The sequence below is a fragment of the Camellia sinensis genome, chromosome 5 (genome assembly GCF_055761805.1).
Source record: "Camellia sinensis isolate YWXY chromosome 5, ASM5576180v1, whole genome shotgun sequence".
NCBI classification, from domain to species: domain Eukaryota; kingdom Viridiplantae; phylum Streptophyta; class Magnoliopsida; order Ericales; family Theaceae; genus Camellia; species Camellia sinensis.
In genome coordinates this window covers 126,786,331-126,809,375 of record NC_138965.1, presented here as the reverse complement: position 1 = coordinate 126,809,375, position 23,045 = coordinate 126,786,331, and the positions used below count along the sequence as shown (strand labels likewise).

General features: G+C 35.1%; 1 long non-coding RNA gene across 1 annotated transcript; it reads right to left on the bottom strand.

The window, feature by feature from the left end:
* Nucleotides 1-1,673: 1,673 nt before the first annotated feature.
* Nucleotides 1,674-13,415, bottom strand: LOC114294931 (uncharacterized). Its single transcript, XR_003640662.2, has 2 exons — nt 13,127-13,415; nt 1,674-2,023 (listed from the first exon to the last, which is right to left on the bottom strand). It is a non-coding gene; the product is annotated as an uncharacterized LOC114294931 (long non-coding RNA).
* Between the last annotated feature and the right edge of the window lie 9,630 nt (nt 13,416-23,045).

Genomic DNA, 23,045 nt, shown 5'->3' with positions numbered 1-23,045 from the left:
CAGGTGCAAGCATATAGTGCAGGCTTACATTATCATATATATATATATATACATACATATTTATATATATACATATATATTTAAATATATATATTTAAAAGTAGTTATTTATTTAATTATTTATTTTTATGTGGCATATTAAAGCCACATCAATATACTTTTTCCATTATATAAGTGTTATAGGCATACTCAATTTTAATTATAATAATTAATTTTATATGTATAAATAGTTATTTTTCATATATTTTTCATCTTGTATTTATTTTTGTCTCTGAGATTCTTTTGTATGGTTGATATTTTAATTTAATTATTATAATATTTGAAAAAATAATAATCTCAATATACAAATAACTAAATAAATAAATATGACAGAATTTATTTAATTATGTGTATCGCACGGATCAATTTAATTTTCTTTTATGTTTTATATTTTTTTTTCTATTTTATTGAAGCCTTAATATTAATTTATATTTAATTTTTGGGTTAATTACAAAAAAAAAAACCTAAGGTTTTGTGTATTTTTCAATTTAAACCCTAGAGTTTCATCCGTGTTTCAATCTGGCCCCTCTATCCATCTCCGTCATATTAAACTAACGAAAATCTAGGTAGAATTTCAAATTCAAACTCACATGTTCAAACACTTGTATCTCCCTCGTCGTAACTTCGTTTCGCATAATTTTTGAGTCGTTGAATTCGCCTCATGACCTAATTTTCATTCCACTCTTCATAAACCTTGTTCCACATCTTTTTACTTGCCGTCAAAGTTTTGAAAATTGGCAAAAAATAAGATTTTTCTTTATTTTGACAAAATTTTCAGATTCAAACTCACATGTTTAAACACTTATATCTCCCTCGTCGTAACTCTGTTTTGCCTCATTTTTGCGTAGTTAGATTCACCTTATGGTCTAATTTTCATTCCAATCTTCATATGCCTTGTTCCACATCTTTTTACTTGCTGTTGGAGCTCTGAAAGTTGGCCAAAAATAAGATTTTTCTCTCTTTGGGAAAAGTCTTGTTCCATGTAGTTGAAGGCTGCCTGTTGGTGTGGTTCCTGGACTGTTTCATCTGGTGTGTATGGCCTGCTTTAATCTGAGGGCTGTTTTTGGGTCTGCTATAATCTGAGGGCTATTTTTGGTCTGTGTCTGATGTGTTCTGGTTTGCAGTGGCTGCTGTTTTGGTGTTTTGGGTGAATTTTAGGTGACCTGGGATGATCTGGTACATTGGTGGTGAATGGGTTACACTGGTGAATGGGTCTTATTAGCATAAGGTTTCCCTGCTGTCTTTGTATCTGTTGTTGCAAGGACAACTGCTGCTGCTGCTGTTCCTCTGCTGCTGGTTTTGTCAGCTTTGGTGTTTGTGTGTTTTTTGTGTATTTGTTGGTACCACACTAACATAGACAAAATAGATACAATACTCTTCCCTCTTTCCTTTTTTTAAACATTTCGAATCATGTTTTTTGATTTTTTTTAGATAGAACATTTCGGATCATGTTAAAACGCCTCACAGTTCAAACAAACCAAAAGAAAAAAAACGTAAATAATATTCAGGTGTGCAAGGTAGAAACAATCAGACTCGTACACGTGTATTCTTATGACAAATCAAGCCTGTGTTCCAATCAAGGGAAATAAATTCAAAAAATCTGGAACAAAATAAAAATATCTAAGAGAAACCGATTGAAGCTTTCAACTCCAAAGGCCTACTAGGAACATTTTTAATAATATAGGTTTCAAGAGGGACACCCTCCTCAAAACACAATAATACCTGCAAAAGGAAAAAAATAAAAATAAAGAGGGTGCTTATACATACATTCCCACACCCATCTTAGTTTGTCCCAAGAGATTACATTCATGGCTCATGCATCCCGCATAACACTACAAAAGTACCACCTAACCCCAAAACTGAGCAAAATCAGTGAGCCAAACTGGAGTGTCACTGAGGGGAAAAGGTTATTAACATCAAAATAGCAAACAGCTTCATGAACGCCACATGTATGTTCATCTTATGTTTGCTGCAGATCTAGATCCTGTGCCCAGATAACAATATCATTATCAGCAGCAGCAGAAACACAGATGCTCATTATTCATACCAAATTACTTTTATCCCCACCAAATTACTTTTATTCATGTTCACTTGAAACTCCAAAACTAACTCAAATACTCTATGAATTGAAAGCACATAATGAATTTTATCCTCATCGTCAGACAAGAAAAGTAATGTATCAAATGCAATCTGTAAGTGAGACACAGAAGCACTATCTCTAAACTGATTTATCCTCTCTTTTTTTCTTTTCTTTTCTTTAATAATTTATCCATTGGTGAACTTCTTAGTCCCTTTAATGGCAATGTGACTGTAAAGCTGTCTCAAGCACAATTTATTATTATTTCTATGCATATACCATGTTGTTATCCTTTCCCATGTAATGTTGGGTTCTCCTACACAATTTATTATTATATAAATTAAGAAAAATTCAGAGACTGTTTTTCTTTTTCTTTTTTTTTTCCACTTTTGGAGGTAGTTATAGAATACTCTCATAGCTCTCATAGCACTCATGTGGTATTAACAATTATACACCTTATAGGCCGTCAAACATTAAAATGCACTAACAATTATATTTGTGCATCATTTTTATTTTTCTTTCTATAAGAAGCTGTTAAAATCCACCCACTACCCCACTACCAGCTCACCTACTCCACTAAACCTAACCCACTACACCACTATCACCTCCACTTCACCTACTCCACTAAACCTAACCCACTACACCACTACCACCTCCACTTCACCTACTCCACCTACCACCTACTACCACCTACTCTTCTATATATAGGAATCATTGTAACATATCTATACATCAATCAATAATACATCATTCATTCTCTATACAATTCTCTTTATACATTGAATTTTAACATGGTATCAGAGCAAGGTTAAGAACTTAGTGATTCCGCTTCACCGGCGGGCGGCAGCCTCGCCTTGGCCGTCCGCCGGACCTCTACACATACCTTCACTCCGCTGTCAAATTTCTTGCTGCTCTCTCTTGAATCCCTTTCCACATATCATACAGAAATGGCACTGCCGTTTAAATTTGGCCCAGAAGGAAATATGTCTCCTCAAGCAGCCCTTGGAAACCCAGATGATCGAAGTTTTAATAACAACTCTATGCGCAGCTCCTCAAGCTATGATGATATTCCGGGTTTGCAACATCTGAAGGATGAAAGGGATACAGCTATGCGACAAACACGGCAACTGCAGCAGGAACTGTCACCCTTCAAGCTCAAACAGAATACCCTCCAGATATGCAATGCAAAGATAAATTTCTCCTACAAAACACAATTGTGGCTTCAGATGCTGATGTCGATGAGCTTCCACAAGATACCTTTAATAAAGACAGTGGAAGGACAATACAAGAATGCAAGCTTAGGGTTGTCTATCTCTCTTTCCCATGTGCACTTTTCTTTTTATTCTACTTTTTGACATACCAACCCATGCATTTACTCTCTCCCTCTCGGCAGACCTATGCACATGGGCACACACTCAACACACTACCACAAACAAATAAAATAAAATTCCTCATAGCCCCTGCTTGACACACCACCCCACTTTCTTGTTATTATAATAAATAAACTGATGTGATCCACTCTTTTTCCACAAACAAATAAAATAACTAAATAAATAAGCAAATGAATTGAACCCTCCTCGGGCCACCCAATTCACTTTTCTTATTATTATATATACATTTTTTCATTCTAAAATATTCTCCACCCAAAATCATTATCACATTTTCCACCGCCCAAATTTTATTTTTTTATTATAAAACTTAATTGGTGGTCTATTTTTATTCCTTATTATATATTCATCATCACCATGCTTATCATTTCATCACTATCTCCATATTTTTTTATTATTCGATTCCCTTACTTTTTCAAAAAAAAAAAAAAAAACATTCATCATTCCACAAACTCATTTTATTCATGTCGGGGCTCACCCCGATCACCATTTTACACCCAAAAAAAAAAAAAAAAAAAAAAACAACGGCTTTGTTTTCTTTTCTGCAAACAACCACATCCACAGGCGGGATTTTTCTTCTCTTCGCCTATTCCGCCGGTCTTTTCTTCTTGCCTCCGTCTTGGGCGGCCCTTGACGGTGTTGCCTCCGTGTTTCCCACTCCACTGGGCACGATCACTATTCCCTGCTCCTCCACTGCAGCATATGGCGGACCTCCGAATCGGAACATCACGGTGGCCTTCCGCTTCAGCTCCTTGTTTTCTGCCTTTAGCACACTTATCTCTGCTCGCGCATCCTTATACATGCGTTGGAGCAGAGCCAGCTGGGAGTTTAACTGTTACACCTCATTTGTCCTGCTCTGCAGCCGGTGCGACAAGTTTGTGACCGCAGTCATGGTTTCCACACATGACTTCAGAGTATACTGATTGGCCTCAATATCAGTTTGCACCGCCATTTTTTGCTCCACCGACCGCATCGGAAAGTTCAACGGAGCAAACACAGAGGTGTTTGGTTGAGGTTCACTGGCCACCGCACCAGTTCTCTCTCTTGTTGACTCATTGAGGTCGGGAAAGAGAGTGAGTAGACCACGGGATGAAGAGGCCATATTCTGGGTAGCTGAACGGGAAGAAGAGGCCATGTTTTTTGGGTTGCTGAGTGTTTCCGAGAAGGGTTGGATACAGAGTATTTACAGATTGTTTCAGAATAACAAGTTCAGAGGTTTCAGTCTGGTTTGGTTTCCTCCGCCTCCGCATTGGTTTATATTGACACTGACGACGCGGCCGACACGCCGCTCTGTCGCTCACGTGCCTCGCCGCGTCTCCGGCTCACCTTTTGATGGCTCGACGCTTTCTGTCGGGCACGACTTTTGATGAAGTGGGTGCGCCTTTTGACGGCGCAACTTTTGATGGCACGCCTTTTTATGGATTGGGCACGCATTTTGATAGCACGTCTTTTTATGGATTGAGCACGCTTTTTGATGGCACGCCTTTTGAAAGATTGGGCACACCTTTTGAGGGTGCGACTTTTTAGGGGTCCGACAAGACTCTATAAACTGTCCCGACATTGATTCCGGTTAGCTCCTTCAAGGGTCCGACAAGACTCTGTAAACTGTCCCGACATTGATTCCGGTTAGCTCCTTCATGGGTCCGACAAGACTCAGTAAACTGTCCCGACATTGATTCCGGTTAGCTCCTTCATGGGTCCGACAAGACTCTGTAAACTGTCCCGACATTGATTCCGGTTAGTTTCTACAAGGGTCCAGCAAGACTCCGTAAACTGTCACAACATTGTCTGCTACAACGGTCCGACATGACCCCATAAACTGTCTTCTACATCGGTCTGACACCGCCATCCAGTGTCCTCTACACCGTTATGACACCACCATACAGTGTCCTCTACAACGTTATGACACCACCATCCAGTGTCTTCACCAATGGTCTGACACGACCATACAGTGTCTCCTATCCTCTTTTATTTTTATGTATTTTCTTGTTTTGTTACTCTCTCCAAACTCAAGTTGGTTAGTTCCTATCCCCCTTGCGTTTGCGGGGGGCTATTAAAATCCACCCACTACACCACTACCACCTCACCTATTCCACTAAACCTAACCCACTACACCACTATCACCTCCACTTCACCTACTCCACTAAACCTAACCCACTACACCACTACTACCTCCACTTCACCTACTCCACCTACCACCTACTACCACCTACTCTTCTATATATAGGAATCATTGTAGCATATCTATACATCAATCAATAATACATCATTCATTCTCTATACAATTCTCTTTATACATTGAATTTTAACAGAAGCAAAAGGACATATTGTTTTTTTGGTTGCCATTCATACAAATTATTAATATAAAGTGAAATAGTTTGGGAATGAAATGAACAGGGGAGAAAGATGGAAGGACGTGTTTTTGTTGGCATTCATACAAATTATAAATATAAAGTGAAAAAAGAGTTTGGGAATGGGAATGAAAGTGGGGGAGAAACATGGATAGTTCTCTAAAAACACACCCCATGTTCTCATGGACCCACCTTGAATAATATATATGACCCATGCTGGGAACTGTAATGGGAGGTTCAACCTGACAAAAGGTTATATTGAATATGGATGGAGAAGATACTCCCTTCAGGAATACCACAAATCATGTCTCTGTGAACAAAGTTGAAATGGGGTGAATGATGATGATGATGAGGCTGTCAGCCAAGTGAATTTTGTTTGTGATAGGCCTAAGGTCCCCCCATGCCAAATTCTGTTGAACCAATTTTTGTCATTACCAAGATTAGATTTGGTTCTCTTTGGAAGTTTGCATTTGTTGTTGCAGGCTTTGCTAATAAATTAATATTTCTGTGTGTAGAGAAACATAAAACTTTTTTCTGAAGTGTTTTCTCTCTTTAGCAAAACCTCTTAGCTTTGCTAACATACGCTGAAAAAAAACCCAAAAATCAAATAGAGTTTGACAAATTCATTGCATGGTCGATTAAAAACAAAACACATTCACAAAATCAAGTATGAGAAGAACAGTCATTGTAAGGTGTCCTCAAGAAAAAACTGATCAAATACATTAGCCTTTGGAATTTCATCAATCAAAAATTAAGCTAAGGTTTAGTTTTCTTGTGATGATAACATTCAACTGATCTACATTGAAGATCCCAAACAATGTGGGAATAAGCATGGAGTGTATATTAGTTTTATAATATATGGCTTGATAGAATGTTAGCAGAATTAGAGCTCTTGTTATATATCATTAGAGAGTTGGTTGCAGACTTGGGATTCTAGCTTTAATTGTAGCAAAATTCTTCATTGGAAGCAAAATGTTAGCTCTTGTTATATATCATTAGAGAGTTGGTGCAACTATCATTGAATCCTTTTACTCAGTTTTTACATGATCTCCATTTGTTTATCTAAAATTATCATTGAATCATTTTTAACAAAACAACTTGTATTTTAATTTACATGATCTCTATTTATTAATTAATTTGCTTCCAACTGGAAATCTTAGTCATTTCTCCAACCCAATATATGTTGCCATAATTTTCTTTACCTTGTCTATAGATGAATCAGCAACAAAATGGTGAATATTTCACCAACTTGATAAATGATGGGACTGACCATGAATTTATGGATGAACCTCTTGACCAAGGGGATCAGTCTTCCCCAATTTCTCCTCAAATAGAAACCACCAAGAAATCACAACGAGGTGGCAACTTCACTACAGAAGAAGACAGTTGACTCATATCGGCATGGCTTAACATTACCTTAGATCCAGTGCAAGGGAATGAACAAAATCAAAGGCATATTGGCTAAGAGTGTGGGAGTATTTACACCGGTGCAAAACGTTTTCATCTAATCATAGGCAAACTTCTTTAATGAATCGTTGGTCAGCGATTCAACTTGCCACGAATACGTTCAGTGGGTTCTTTGCCTAAATCTAAAGGTTGAATCAAAGTGGAAAGACTGAAAAAGACAAAGTATTAATGCCATTGAGATTTTTATACTTATTATCGTTGGAATTGTTTGATCTCATGATAATTAGTGTTCTTTTATCTATTATTCAGATTCATGATGTGAAGAAATTATACGAAGAGTTGTACAAATCGTCACTTCCATTTGAACATTGTTGGCATGAGTTAAGAGATCAACCAAAATGGCGAGAGGAATATAGCGTGAAGAAACAAAAACCAAAAAAAGTGGCTACTCCTAGCATTTGTTCTCCTAGTACACCGGATTCAATAAATTTAGAGGACAATGATGTTTCACATAATGACAATGTAGACTCGGAAAGACCACCGGGTAGGAAGGCTGAAAAGGAACGTTTGAATAAAAGAAAGAATAAAAACTGTGGAAATGAAGGAGGGTCGCCTATTTTAATATTATTAGAGGATTTAACGGAAGATAGAAAGAAAATGAATGACAAGAAAATAGAGATGTATGAAAGGTCTTATCTTCAAGAGTAAGAAAAGATTGATAATGAGAAAAAGAGGACGCAAACGGAACAAGAAAAGGTTGATAATGAGAAAGAGAATGTGAATGGAACAATTGAAGGAGGAAGAACGAATAATGTCAATAAATACGAGTGTTCTGCCTTCATTGCAAGCAGAATACGTTCATCGCCGCCAAATGGAAATTCCCCAAAAAAAGATTTAGTTGTTGGAACTGCCCAAAAAAGATTTAGTTATTGGAACTATGTTTTTGACTTCATTTATTGTTGGATTTGATTCTCCATTGTAGGCAGAACTATGTTTTTTATGTAGTTTGTATTGGAACTAGTTATTATATGTTAAAACTATTTTGGAACTATCTATTGTTGAATGATTGAACTAGTAGTAATTTAATTACTGAGTGGAATTCTTGTTGAATGCTTGCTAAAGTACTCCATGGCTAAATATAATTGCTTTTTGTATGTTGGATTGAAGTGCTACTTATTTACAGGACATTTCTATTAGTTGATGAATTAAATACAGATTGTGTAAGTTGCTGGTGCTTTGATTTTGGAAGTTGTCTGATATGTTTTATAAATTTATTTTGCAGAAAGTTGAAGTTGTTAGGCAGGAACTTGCAAAGCTTAAGAAGCATAACACAACCTCATAGTTATTTTTAGTAGTTTATCTCTCACCTTCATTCCTCTTTTAATTTTCATGGCTCACAATAGGGTAATGAATATGATTATTGATGACTCTGATTCTGATAATGAATCGGAGATATTTGCAATAACCATGGATTCTGATAATGACTCTAATTCTGATAATGATTCTAATTCTGATAATGAATCAGAATCAGAGTCATCAATAATCATATTCATTACACTATTGCGAGCCATGGAAATTAAAAGAGGAATAAAGGTGAGAGATAAACTACTAAAAATAACTATGAGGTTGTGTTATGCTTCTTAAGCTTTGCAAGTTCCTGCCTAACAACTTCAATTTTCTGCAAAATAAAATTTATAAAACATATCAGACAACTTCCAAAATCAAAACACCACCAACTTACACAATCTGTATTTAATTCATCAACTAATAGAAATGTCCTGTAAATAAATAGCACTTCAATCCAACATACAACAAGCAATTATATTTAGCCATGGAGTACTTTAGCAAGCATTCAACAGGAATTCCACTCAGTAATTAAATTACTACTAGTTCAACCATTCAACAATAGATAGTTCCAAAATAGTTTTAACATATAATAAGTAGTTCCAACACAAACTACATAAAAAACATAGTTCTGCCTACAATGGAAAATCAAATCCAACAATAAATAAAGTTAAAAACATAGTTCCAATAACTAAATCTTTTTTGGGTAGTTCCAACAACTAAATCTTTTTTTGGAGAATTTTCATTTGGCAGCGATGAACGTATTCTGCTTGCAATGAAGGCAGACCACTCGCATCTATTGACATTATTCGTTCTTCCTCATTCAATTGTTCCATTCGCATTCTCTTTCTCATTATCAACCTTTTCTTGTTCCATTTGTGTCCTCTTTTTCTCATTATCAATCCTTTCTTGCTCTTGAAGATACGACCTTTCATACATCTCTATTTTCTTGTCATTCGTTTTCTTTCTATCTTCCTTTAAATCCTCTAATATTATTAAAATAGGCAACCCTCCTTCATTTCCACGATCTTTATTCTTTCTTTTATTCAAACGTTCATTTTCAGTCTTTCTACCCGGTGGTCTTTCCAAGTCTACATTGTCATTATGTGAACCATCATTGTCCTCTAAATTGATTGAATCCGGTGTACAAGGAGAAAAAACGCCGGGAGTTGCCACTTTTTTTGGTTTTTATTTTTTCATGCGATATTCCTCTCGCCATTTTGATTGATCTCTTAACTCATGCCAATAATGTTCAAATGGAAATGACGATTTGTACAACTCTTTGTATAATTTATTTGCATCATGAATCTAAATAATAGATAAAAGAACACTAATTATCATGAGATCAGACTATTCCAACAAAAGTAAGTGTAAAATTCTCGATGGCATTAATACCTTGTCTTTTTCAGTCTTTCCACTTTGATTCAACCTTTGGATTTGGGCGAAGCACCCACTGAACTTATTCATGGCAAGTTGAATTGCTGACCAACGATTCATTAAAGAAGTTTGACTACGATTTGATGAAAGGGTTTTGAACTGGTGGAAATACTCCCACACTCTTAGCCAATATGCCTTTGATTTTGTTCATTCCCTTGCACTGGATCTAAGCTAATTAAACCATGCCGATATGAGCATACTGTCTTCTTCTGTAGTGAAGTTGCCACCTCATTGTGATTTCTTGGTGGTTTCTATTTGAGGAGAAATTGGGGAAGATTGATCCCCTTGGTCAAAAGGTTCATCCATCAATTCATAGTCAGTCTCATCATTTATCAGGTTGGTGTAATATGCACCATTTTGTTGATGATTCATCCATAGACAAGGTAAAGAAAATTATGGCAACATATATTGGGTTGGAGAAATGACTAAGCCTCCCAGTTGGAAGCAAATTAATTAATAAATGCTGATCATGTAAATTAAAACACTAGTTGTTTTCCAAATAAATAAATAAAATCAAACTTCTATTTTATTTTACTACTAATGTTTATAGGGGGCAAGTCAGATTGGTAGTTGTGTTCAATATCAGTTAGGAAAGGTTCCAGATAATATTATTATGTAAACAATAAATATTATTTTGGAGTTAAGTGAAGCATCAGTTTTCAATTGAATCTGACAGATACACAGACATGCTTCATGGTTTCAACTTTTATAAACAATTGAGCTATGAGCCAAATTTTATCTAATTTCTAAACACAACAGCCACACCCATGTGTGTCTCTATGATTTAGAATAAAATTAAAAAGCGTTTTCAACAGTCATACTTGTGCTGCTGTAAAAGAACAAAAATATCCCTTTTCAACTTTCATAAACAATTGTGCTGCTGTAAAAGAACAAAAATATCAATTAGAGAGAAAACACAAATGATTCAAACTAAACAAAGCCTTTGGAGAATTTAGATTTTTGAAGATCCAGACTATTCAAAGCCAAGTATACTATATTCTTGAAGCACCTAGGCCTTCATCTACAAAGTTAAGATTACTCACCCTATCTATGTGACTAATATACATATAGGTGTCCAAATCAAGAAGTGAAATATATTATTGAACTAAACTGATAATAGATAAAAATGAAACAGGAGGTAATGTTCTCAAGTTACTGGGTATTTAAAGCTTGGTTCTAATAATCATGGGTCATATATATTCTTCAAGGTGGGTCCATGAGAACATGTAGAGTTTTTAAAGAACTATCCATGTTACTCGCCCTCTTTCATTCCCATTCCCAAACTCTTTTTTCACTTTATATTTATAATTTGTATGAATGCCAACAAAAACACACGTCCTTCCTTGTTTCTCCCCTTTTCATTTCTTCCCGAACTCTTTCATTTTATATTAATAATTTGTATGAATGGCAACAAAAAAAAATATGTCCTTTTGCTTCCAATAGAAAGCAAAATAAAAATGATCCACAAATATAATTGTTAGTGCATTTTAATGTTTGACTATCTATAAGGTGTATAATTGTTAATACCACATGAGTGCTCTGAGAGTATTCCATAACTACCTCTAAAAGTGAAAAAAAAAATGAATAATATAATAAAAAATAAAATTTGTATGAATGCTGTAGCTGCAAACATACCATTCATTGATGATGAACCAGAATCATACTTACCTTAATATATTAACTATGTTGCCATTATGTTGACTAAACTCACCATTTCATAGTATCACCAAGCTTGTACATTAAAAACTGAGGCCTCAAACTTCATAAGACCATCTATGTACTAAGTTAAAAAATAAATATGTTAAAGTATACACAAAAATTAAAATGGGACTCTTGTTAAAATGTTGGCCATGTAACAGCTCCATGAAAAACTCCAATGGACTAGCTAAGCTAAAATAAAATGAAAATGTGAAAGGCATAAGCATGGGGAAAAAAAATTAAATGGAGCATACAATTTTTATAGAGAGAAACCTATTTTGTAGATACATAGGGAGGGAGAGTGAAGCATTGTCCATATTGTTTCCTTGCAATTATTACTAGAGTCTAATTTTCAAGGCAATATCACAGCCAAATCAATATTCCTTGCAGAAAATCATTTTCCTAACTCATTGAGCTATACAATTAGACTCTCTCTCTCTCTCTCTCTCTCTCTCTCTCTCTCTCTCTCATAGGAGAGACAAACCTACCTAACCAACATGTTCATTTGACATGAAATTTCAGTGAATTGTAGCTCTGCGGGTCTTTATCTAAGTTCAATAGTGACTGCATCCTAACATCTAACCCCACCATAAGTACTCAATTAATTTGACTATCCCACTGTGATTACTCGCTTAGTCCGGCTGTTGACCATGATCTTTCTCTTCCTCTTGTCTCTAACAAGCTTGGCTACACTAAAGTTACCTGATCCTATGTCTCTCAGGATCTCATACCTTTCCATGTTTGTTTATCACCAAACACCCATCCCTTACAACAATAATAACTGTTTTCGTTTTCTCACTCACTCTCCCTCCCCTCCCCTCCTTCCTTCCTTATATCAATCAATCATTCAATCTATTTGTATTTGTTGAGAGCATTCCATTTTGCTTTCAAATCAATAGCTGTAAAGATATCTTCTCTCATCAAGCCTTTCCAAAGTCCAAACCAACCAATGATTTGCAGGTCCTGATTCATAAACTAATTTTATCCCTATGTCCTGATTGCTGATCATTGAAACTGAAATTCATAAACTAAACATCATCTATAATCAAGGAAAGGCATTCAGTCACCATTGTGAGGAGTTTTTTTACTTTCATTAAATCAGATGCCTTTGATAAGTTGGTCTTTGAGACGAGTGTAAACAGTCTATTGACACTGTTTTAAATTCGGATGCATAATTTTGGTCTGGACTTTGATGTTTTACATTATATGGAGGAAGATGTGCATTGCATTCAAGTTGTCTATACTCCATACGGCATAAATATGAGATTAAATATGGAATTTTTAATCAGATTGGATGCCTCTAGGGTTGCAGATTGCTTTTCTCGGAGAGAGAAGGTTTATGAGTTGCATAGAAGGGGAAGACAGAGAGATAGAAGGATCCATACCTTGAGAAAGAGGTCAGATGGAGGGAGTTGCAGACAACGTTGAAGGAGAAAATCGATTTCGCGCTGAAGGAGCAGATCGATTTCGCGGGAGAGACGTGTTTGGGGAAGGGGCAGTTTCGCGGGAGAGACGAGTTTGGATAGCCTTCAATCACTCTCCAATTGAAGCCAGCGGACAAGAGACGAGGGAAAATAGGAAGCCCTTTAGCAGCTCACCAGCTCATGAGAATTTTAGGAGCTTCTATTTGCAAGCACTTATTACACTTCATACACATTTTTTTTTAGTAAATAATGGGTTTGAAAGTAACCTTTTGAAAATAAATAATTGGTTCAGAAGGAGTATTTCGAAAACAAATAACTTGTGTAGAAGCAGAATTTTAAATTTTTTTTATTTTTTCGACATTCAATTACCGAATGTGTTTATTAAAATTGTGTATAATGTCTATAATAATAATTTCACTTGAAAATAAAATTATAATAAAAATAATTATTATTAAGTGTGTGCAAAGAAGATAATGGAGATGTGCAAATAGAAGCTCTCGAGAATTTAAGGTGATATTAGTTAAAATAGCTAACAGGACTAATATGCCTCTTCCTTGGAGACGCTTTTACAAAATAAATGACTAAAATTATTATTATGAATTTAAAATGAGATCTATAAAATAAAATATGAAGTGGTATAAAAGATAGAGTATGAAAGGGACCATTCTTCTTCTTCTTCTTCCTTTTTTTTTCTTTTTTTTTTTTTTTTTTTTTTTTAAGTGGCTCACAAAGTCGTCTTGAGCTTGAAGTCCAAATTATTAGAATGGGCATCTCCATTTTTTCTGTTCATGTTATGAGACACATGTCAAGTTTAGAGAAAAGGTGCAAAACACACCATCAACACACACACTATATGGGAGTTTTTGTTTGAAAAGATTGGAGGGGGGATTGAACTCTATATTTAATTTATTATGGAGTTTGTTGTTTGGTTAAAAAGTTTATAAATCGGATTGAAAGTTTCACCGAATTATGAATTTTAGGATAAATTATAAATGCACTTCTTGATATTTGATTAAAATACGAATCGCTCTTTGTGGTTTTCAAAACTACATTCCACCTTTTGAAATTTTTAATTTCATAACAAATCGCCACTTTTATTAATAAATCATCAAGTCAATTAACAGTTTTTAATGATATTAAAAATATGTTTCAATTAATAATTTAGGTAATTTTATTATTATATAGGATAACAATTATGAATTTTATTTTTTTAATTAATTCTATTAAATAAAAAATTCTAATAAGGGGGTATTTATAATTTTTCAAATCACAGGAAATAATCTGTATTTTAAGCAAACCTTAGAGAGCATATTTGTAATTTACCCTAAATTTTATATATGTTGGACTAGTTTGCCCTTGGGGATGTGGGATAGAAAGTGGTGAGATTGAAATTCTATGAGATTGAGTTATAAAATGACACATTTGCCCTCTAAATATTTGATTGTACTGTATTGTATTTAGTAAAATAAAATAAAATATAAAAATCTCAATTAAAAAATAAAATAAAATAATTTTTATTTGTGTTTATTTATTTAATCATTTAAATATTTTTTTATAGATGTTTTATTGATGTTTTATTTTAAATATTTGTTTATATTTTATTTGATTGATATTTTATTCAATTTCATTATTTAATCATTATTTAATTTTTGGGTGATGATTGAGACCCCCTCCAATCACCACCCCCACGACCCCAACAGACACGTGGCGGGTGGTGATTAGAGGAGAAGGAATAAAAAAAAAAAAAAAGTAGCCAATCAAGTGAAGAGGGGGTCAAGGGGTGGGAAAAAAAGGGGGTCCAAGTCATTATTCTTAATTTTTATAGATTTTTTATTTGATTACATTATTTAATATTTATTATTTTTTAAAATAAATTTATTTAAAATTTTATTTTAAAAATAACATAAATTTTTGGGAAAAACACCAATAAATCCCAAGCTTAGATTGTTTGAACCATTTAGTCCTGCAATTTATTTTGTAGATTGATTGGTCCCATGTCAATATTAATTACACTTAAGCCCGCGAATATAACGCATGGGTTGGCTCTTTGGAGGGATATATTGGGTGTTTAGGTGAGGTTGTAGTTACCAAAAAGCTCAAAAGTATACTATAACATTTTTTTCATTTTTCCTCCATTGCGATCATTGACGATGTTGCAGTGTTGATCCTCAGTTTGTGTGAGTTGAACGCTGGATTTGGGAACGTTACACCCAGAATTCGTCTTCCCCAAATAACATTACAAAACCCCTAAAAAAAAACCTAGAAAATCATGGAAACCCCTTCTATCAAATTTACAAATGCAAGGTGGTGTGGGCACTGGGACATCTTGGAGTGCGATTAACATTGAGAACGTAACGTTGGCGATTTAAAATTAATCCATCGACAGCATCGTTGATCGTGTGTTAGTGCGATGACAACAAATATGGGTGTCTTTAATGTTAATTTGGTTGTTTATGGAACAATACAACATCAAGGTCGATGCTCGAAATGGGTTTTTGTTTAATTGATGCATCATGTGGGGTTTTAAGTTATCTTGTTCGCGTCGCAAGTTCGAGGTTCACCATTGATTGCAAATGTGATGTTGTGTATGTTTGTAACGTGACAGACACATGGTTTTGTTGGTTAATGTTATAATATTTTCACGGGTTTGGAGGTTACCAATGATTGCAAATGTGATGTTGTGCATGTATGTAATGTAACAAACGTATGGTGTTGTAACTAATGTTTGTATGATTGGGTGCGTATTTTGTAATGTTGGGGGCTACTGGGAGGATGTACATCTGAAAGTGTTGGTGGGGTTTGGTGGTAGTAGGCGATAGTGGCTGTTAATTGTCGGGGATTGTCGGACTGGGTCAATGTTATGTTATGTGATTGGTGTTTGGTGTTAATGTTATAGGTTGTTAGTGGGAGGCTTAATGGTATGGCAATGTGGCTCTAGGCTGATATTATGGAGGTAAATGTGAACGTTACAACCCACACCTCCCTAGGAAAACGCAAATGATTTAACATCAATAATGTAACACCAAGTAGGTAACATTAATAATCCCTACAATCACTCCACGAAATCCCCAAAAAAAAAATAGAAATGTTAAACCATACTTTATCCACATACACTCAATCCCAAAAAAACATCAAAAACATAATCACAATAAGGGGTAAACAAGTAAACTCAAATATTACTAAATCAAATCAATAATACATACTACAAATAAAAAGGACTATTTGGTTTATAAAAAAACATAGAGGACTAAATGGACTAACATTTTCCCAAATAGGATTTATGAGCAATTTTTCCTAAAATTTTATTATTTTTTATTTAATCTAGTCAAAAAAAATTAAAATATTAAAGATAGATTATTATTATTACTTAATAAACAATTGAAAATAGTAAAATAATCTATTAAGTATTTATTCTTCTTTGTAATATTTCAATCAAACATTGGATTTAATAGAATAGTCATTTCTAAATATCTAATCTCACGAGAAAACAAACATGAGTATATCATTTCTAACCAAATAATTTATGGACTATACATCCAAGATTAATAATCCAATTAATTACAGTATTTTCTTATCCAGTCCAAATAAATATGACCTATTAGGAAAGGTATATTAGGCCTACAGACGGGTAAACTTATCAATCAAACCTTAAAAAACAAGTGAAAATATTTAAGATCATTGTTTCCTTAATAATAAATGAGAAAGATTAGAAGTGTGCCTAAAAGATTAAAAAAAAATGGTAATAGAAAATGATGTGTTCGTAATTAAATTTTAAATAAGTCAATATTAATTAATTTTGTGTGGGTGATTTTCTGACCACACTGCCCGCCTAATAATCAGCTGGAAAAGCACTGGCAGAATAGATGGCTTCAGCTAACCTGTAACAGAAAGAAAAGGCTCCGGCGGTGGCTCTTCCACCCAGGGGCACTCCGACGATCAAGTCAGTATATCTCTCAAAGATAATCAAGTGCTAAACTCACAAGCTTAAGCATAAAAAGCATACCTTTGACCCATGGGGGTGCGTCTCTTTTATAGCCAACATAAACCTAATCACACTAGAAGCCTGACTTCTATGGACTCCCATTCAGTGCTTACTTTGAATTTCACAAGAGATAAAGATAAACTCCCTAAGAGCTTTATCCTTATCTTAGCAAAGTTCCCTCTTTACTCTAGGACTCTTGCCCCTTATCCATTTATCTCAGATTCCGATATCTTCGTAGATAACCTCGGCCTTGCCGAGATAACCTCGGCGTCACAACCAGGACACATGGAACCTCGGCTGACACGTCGGCGTCACCTTGCCACGTGTTGGTATTCAGAAAATACATCCCCACAAATTTTTTTAGCAAATTGAACACAACTCAAACTCAAATATTTGATGGGTTTTATAACTTTTTAATATCTACCAAATAATAAAGCTACACGATCACTTTATTTGAAAAGAATTTGTCTTTATCTTAAATTTAAATTTAAATTTGAATTTGAGACAACTTGAGAGGCTTGTAGCGCCTATCACAAATCCCATTTTGATGATCTAAATCATTATTTTGTAAGACCCCTCTATTTATGTCATCCACAAAAAAATTAAGTCTGTAACATTTTCATTTTTTATAAACGTAATAAAATGATAATGTTATGATTATTGAATAGATTTAATCTTTTTTTAGGGTTAGTTACACTTTACCTTCCTGTAGTTTAAAGGAAAAACGCATTACCTCCTTGAAGCATAAAAATGTGCACTTAACCTCCTTGCAATATGGAGTCAAGTGTTACTTGTAACTCTATTAAACATAATTGTAAAATGTCTATATTATCCTTATTTATTTTTTTAATTTTCTTTTTCATGCCACTACCACACCATCCTTTCTCTAAAAATTAGAAACTTTCTCAAACCCAAATCCAAGTCCATTAGTAGTTTCCAATGCCAAACTCATCCTAATTACCAGTTACCATTGCCAAACAAGTATATATCTAGTGTATACACAAACCGTCCTTATTCATGGACGTAATCAAACACGTGCCTCAAACTTCAAGTCTAAAGCTATGTTTAGTTTTGGCTTTTTGGCTAAAAAAGCACAAAAGACAAAATTGGTTATATAAGCCAATAAGACAAAATGTCACATCCAAACTATAATCATTACACTTTTTCTCTCACGAAAGCCAAAAACAAAAACCAAACGAGACTAAAAAAGCCAGGCTAAAATAGCAAAAAAACCAGGCTATTTTAGCTCTTCCCAAATGAAGACTAACAAATCTGAACCAGATTATATCGAACCCATCTTCATCAAGGGCATATGGTTCATGGTTTGCCTTTCGTTTCAACCTCTCCATCACTGACGACCTCGATGCCTGAACTACCAATAAACCTAAACATTCACTTTCTTCATTCAAATTCATGGCCAATTTTGCTATAATTTCACTTTACTTACTATGAATTTTTAAAATTTTGCAGCAACTGAGAATAAGGATAGAGAGAGGGCGTCTCAGTAGGATCAATTTGTCTACAAATACATTGAATTAGTTGAGCATCACCTCCTCATGACAAACCCTTTCCAAAACCAAACCCATTTACACTAGGAGAGAGATGAGAGAGAGTAAGGAAGAAGAAAGAAAACAAAAGAAAGGAAATAAGTGAGGGCAAAAGTGTCTTTTTCCTAGTTTCTCTATATGTTACTCACACACAATTCAATGCATGGATGACGGGTGCCTTTATTTACACACCATTTTTCATCTCAAGGCACACTATTAATTAGTTTAATTTTTATTACAATATTAACCTAATATAAAATGACCACAAAGGACAAAGGGCTATGATATACACCTTACGTAAAATTACCATAAAGGGCAATAATGCATACAATACACACTTCTCTTCTCAAACGTTACTTATGTATCTTCTCTCTCAAGAACCCAAAATCCCTTAAAGAAACAACCACAAATATACGTGTTATTGAAGATTTTGATTGGACTGAATGATGGATGCATCTGGCAATATTGGTTTGGAACAATGGAGCAAGGAAAAAGAGTTTTTTATTTTTTTATTTTTCGTTTTCGTGTACTTGCTAAATGGCAAACCGTTTGTATTCGTTTGGATACCTAGATTCGAAAAATGTACTCATGTTCAACTATCTACAACCGAACAAGTTCTAATTGTTCAATTTTCTAGTGTCAAACATAGTCCACATGTTCGGTTAATAAGTTTCGAACTTATAGCATTTGTCCAGTTTTCAATAGGCGAACTTTTGAATTTAGCTCGACTCTGTATTTCCGAACACTTATAACAATTTTTTTTTTTTTGGAGTTGTTTCCAACTGTGATGATAACAACGATCACTACCGGCGTCTTTGATGAAACAGATAATAGATAGGGTCGTGAACCAGAGGAGAATGGAGTGAAGTCGTCTTCAGCACGAATGAAGACCAATTTAGACTGGTTTAGACTACTTCCCAAACCTCTAGGATGACAATGAAACAGAGAATGGAGGGGGGACGTTCACAATGTGTGTGTTTTTGAAGTGAAGGTGTGTACTACAGGAAATATGGAAGACTGTGGGTAGGGTGTGTGAGTGTATAAAGGTAAAGATGGAAGATCATGGGTGGGGTGTGTGAGTAAGGGTAAAGATGGAAGATCGTGATGTGTATTAGGCAAATTTCTTATTTATCAAATTACTAAAGGTGTGCCTTGAGTGGTGGTGTGCCTTGAGATAAAAGGTGGTGTGTAAATATAGGCACCTGTCAGGCCCTACATTTTATTACTCGAATATCATTACCAAATCCATTATAATAATTCCATTTAGTTGAGGATAAACAAGAATAAATAAAATCATTCTCTCAAGACAACAATGATGATACAATTAAGACATGGTACAATGCCCTTAGGCTTACATTGAATAGTAATAAATACAACAAAAAGGGGTTTACCTTTATACAATACATGGCACTCGACCTACAAATAAAGGGCCCCGTGGCCAATAAATAAGTGACTTCAAGTCATAAACGATTCCTCTGACCTTATACCTGAAAAAGTTTATCAACATATGGGATAAGCAATAAGCCCAGTAGTGATCCCGAAGATCCTAACCAATCACAACATATAGATATAATGCATTAAGACATATCATATACATAATGTGACATTTAATATAAAAGTATACACATATAGCTGTGTGTTTCTCAAAACGTTCCTCTTGACACATTTCAGCATGAAAACCAATTATTTTATTTCACATTCCCATCATTATTTCTAAAAGAAAATATTTTGAAACCTCATTCTTTCTTTAATAAAACTTCCCATTTTAACAGAAAAGGAATCTCACTTAAACAACCGTTCTGAAAATATAATTCCACATGCAATTCATGATTCTCATCCCATCTCTCAATACTCCATAATCATTTACCTCCTTTTTACATCTTAACACAGATATCTACAACCTTCTCTGACCATAGGCCCAAGGATAAAAGACCTGTATGAAACCATTAACACATATACACCTTCAAAAGAGATAATTAATGTAATACATACTACCAACCTCATATCCACAATAGGTAAACCGACAACACTCATATACATATATATATACAATTGGCAGATTCAACAATACTTGTAACACATAACACTTTACCAGCCTTACCCAAAAAGAGGTGTTCCTCAGGTAATACTTTACCGGGTGCGAATAGGAAGGGAACGAAGAACCTATCATAACGTCCCACGCTTTTCTAGCTATAATTCGACGGGAAATGGACCCCCTTTTCACACTTTACCGGGCGCAAATCGAAAGGGACAAGGAAACCTCTGTCAAGGCGTCATGCTTTGCCGAGTATGATACGGCGGGTAACAGACCCCTAAACATCATCACAATCAAATATAATCATGCTAACCAACATCAATAATACGAGGCGTAATACATACACCTAGTCCGATGATCGTTATAACAATCATTTTCAGTTAATTACATTAACTCATTTCTATATTAAAAGTACTTCGTGAACTACCGTTCCAACGGGTTTTCCTTTCTTTCAGACATCTCAAAAACACATCATGGGGTACTATACATCAAGACCACAACTATTCAACAATAGTCTCTTAACAGAGACAACAATTACAATGATGCAACTACCTCTTTACCACAAGTCCATGACTTAACAATGGAATTATCCATTCGCAATGTTCATTTACAATCAACAAGCACATCAACTCGAATCACAAAGTCCATCCTACAATAGTGCACATAGAATATATCTAACAACAATCAATACCACCCTCCACCGATGACCAATGACAAACTCTACACGTCAATCACATAATCTGAAACAATAATTAAACCCATAGGAAATCCCACTATCCTGTTCATCATAAACTCTCAAGGTTTATAAAAATAATTTGTTCCATTTTATTTTAAAAATCAAACCTTACTTCCCCAAATCCCAACAAGACACCACAATGGCGACAACCACCAACAATAACCCAAATAACTCAACTTGTCATAAACTACCACATCACAACCCCATTTCTATTCATTATTAACTTCTGTTTGATATTCCAAACCAATAAACGATAAACCAAACCTTCCCCATTTACATTCTATACAAGATTTGTAACCCACAACCAATTATACACAAACCCACAAACTCACCATTTTAAACCCAAATCCACCCATGTGATTTTTAACAAAATCAACCACTAACTATGCTTTTAAATGTAATGAAAATACCACAAGTCTATCTATAAAGAGGTATTGAAGAGAAACTCAAGAATCCCTACCTCTTAAAGTGAAGAGGAGAAAAGTCGAAAATCCACCGGTGACGAAAACACAATCCGTTCAGATCAAAAAGAAGCCCTCGCGACCCTCTACGTTTTGCTCTATAGGACTAGGGGTGGGAAATTGGTGTAACTAGATGAAACCCAAGCTTTTAGGTCCAAGAAACCCTAACAATGGCGGAAAGAAAGAGAGAGACGAGAGAGAAAAGCAAAAAGTAACTTTTTCAGCGTGCTGCGACCTTATAAAGACACACGGTCCGCTTGAGCGGAAGAAGTGACACTCGAGCATCCAGACACAAAAAAATGTTACCGCTCGAGCGCAAGAAGTACCGCTCGAGCATGGAATGCAAACTCACAGAAGTTTTACAAATAGACGACTACCGCTCGAGCACAAGAAGTGCCGTTCGAGCGAACACTGTTCGAGCACTGCTCGAGCGCAAGAATGGCCGCTTGAACGTGGATTGAAAACTCTCAGAACTCTGCCATCCTACAAAAGTGCTGGAAGATCAAAATGTCCGCTTGAGCGCAGAAAGTTCCGCTCAAGCGTCGAAGAAAATTTCTGGGCATCAACAATTTGAGGAACAAGCCACCAATATGCTTTCGATGCAACCAAGACACCTCAAGAACTAGCCCTAACAAGCAAAGAGGAGAAGCAAGACATGAATAACCATAAAAGGCAATGAACCCGGATCCAAAACATCAATGAGTCGAATTTAAACTGGGGTCGCTATAGCCGTGGATGACACATGTTGTTAAGTTCAACAAATTCTAGGAAAATTCTATTTCTACACACGTAATTATCTCAATCCACATAATTTCTCAGTACACACACTTTATAATTTAATTATTAATTAATTTTCTCAATTTACACACTAAATGTATCAATTATACCCTTCACTTATACCATTGTACACACACCCCTTCAACCATCATTCCACACACTTGTCCTTCCTTCCACACACACTGCTACTGCTACGGTTTGGAATTTGTAGACTCGCAATGCTACAACAATCAAAGTGAAGACCCACAGTGAAGACCTCTTCTCTATTGAAGACCTCCATTCCACAATCAAAGTGAAGACCCACAGTGAAGACCTCTTCTCTATTGAAGACCTCCATTCCAT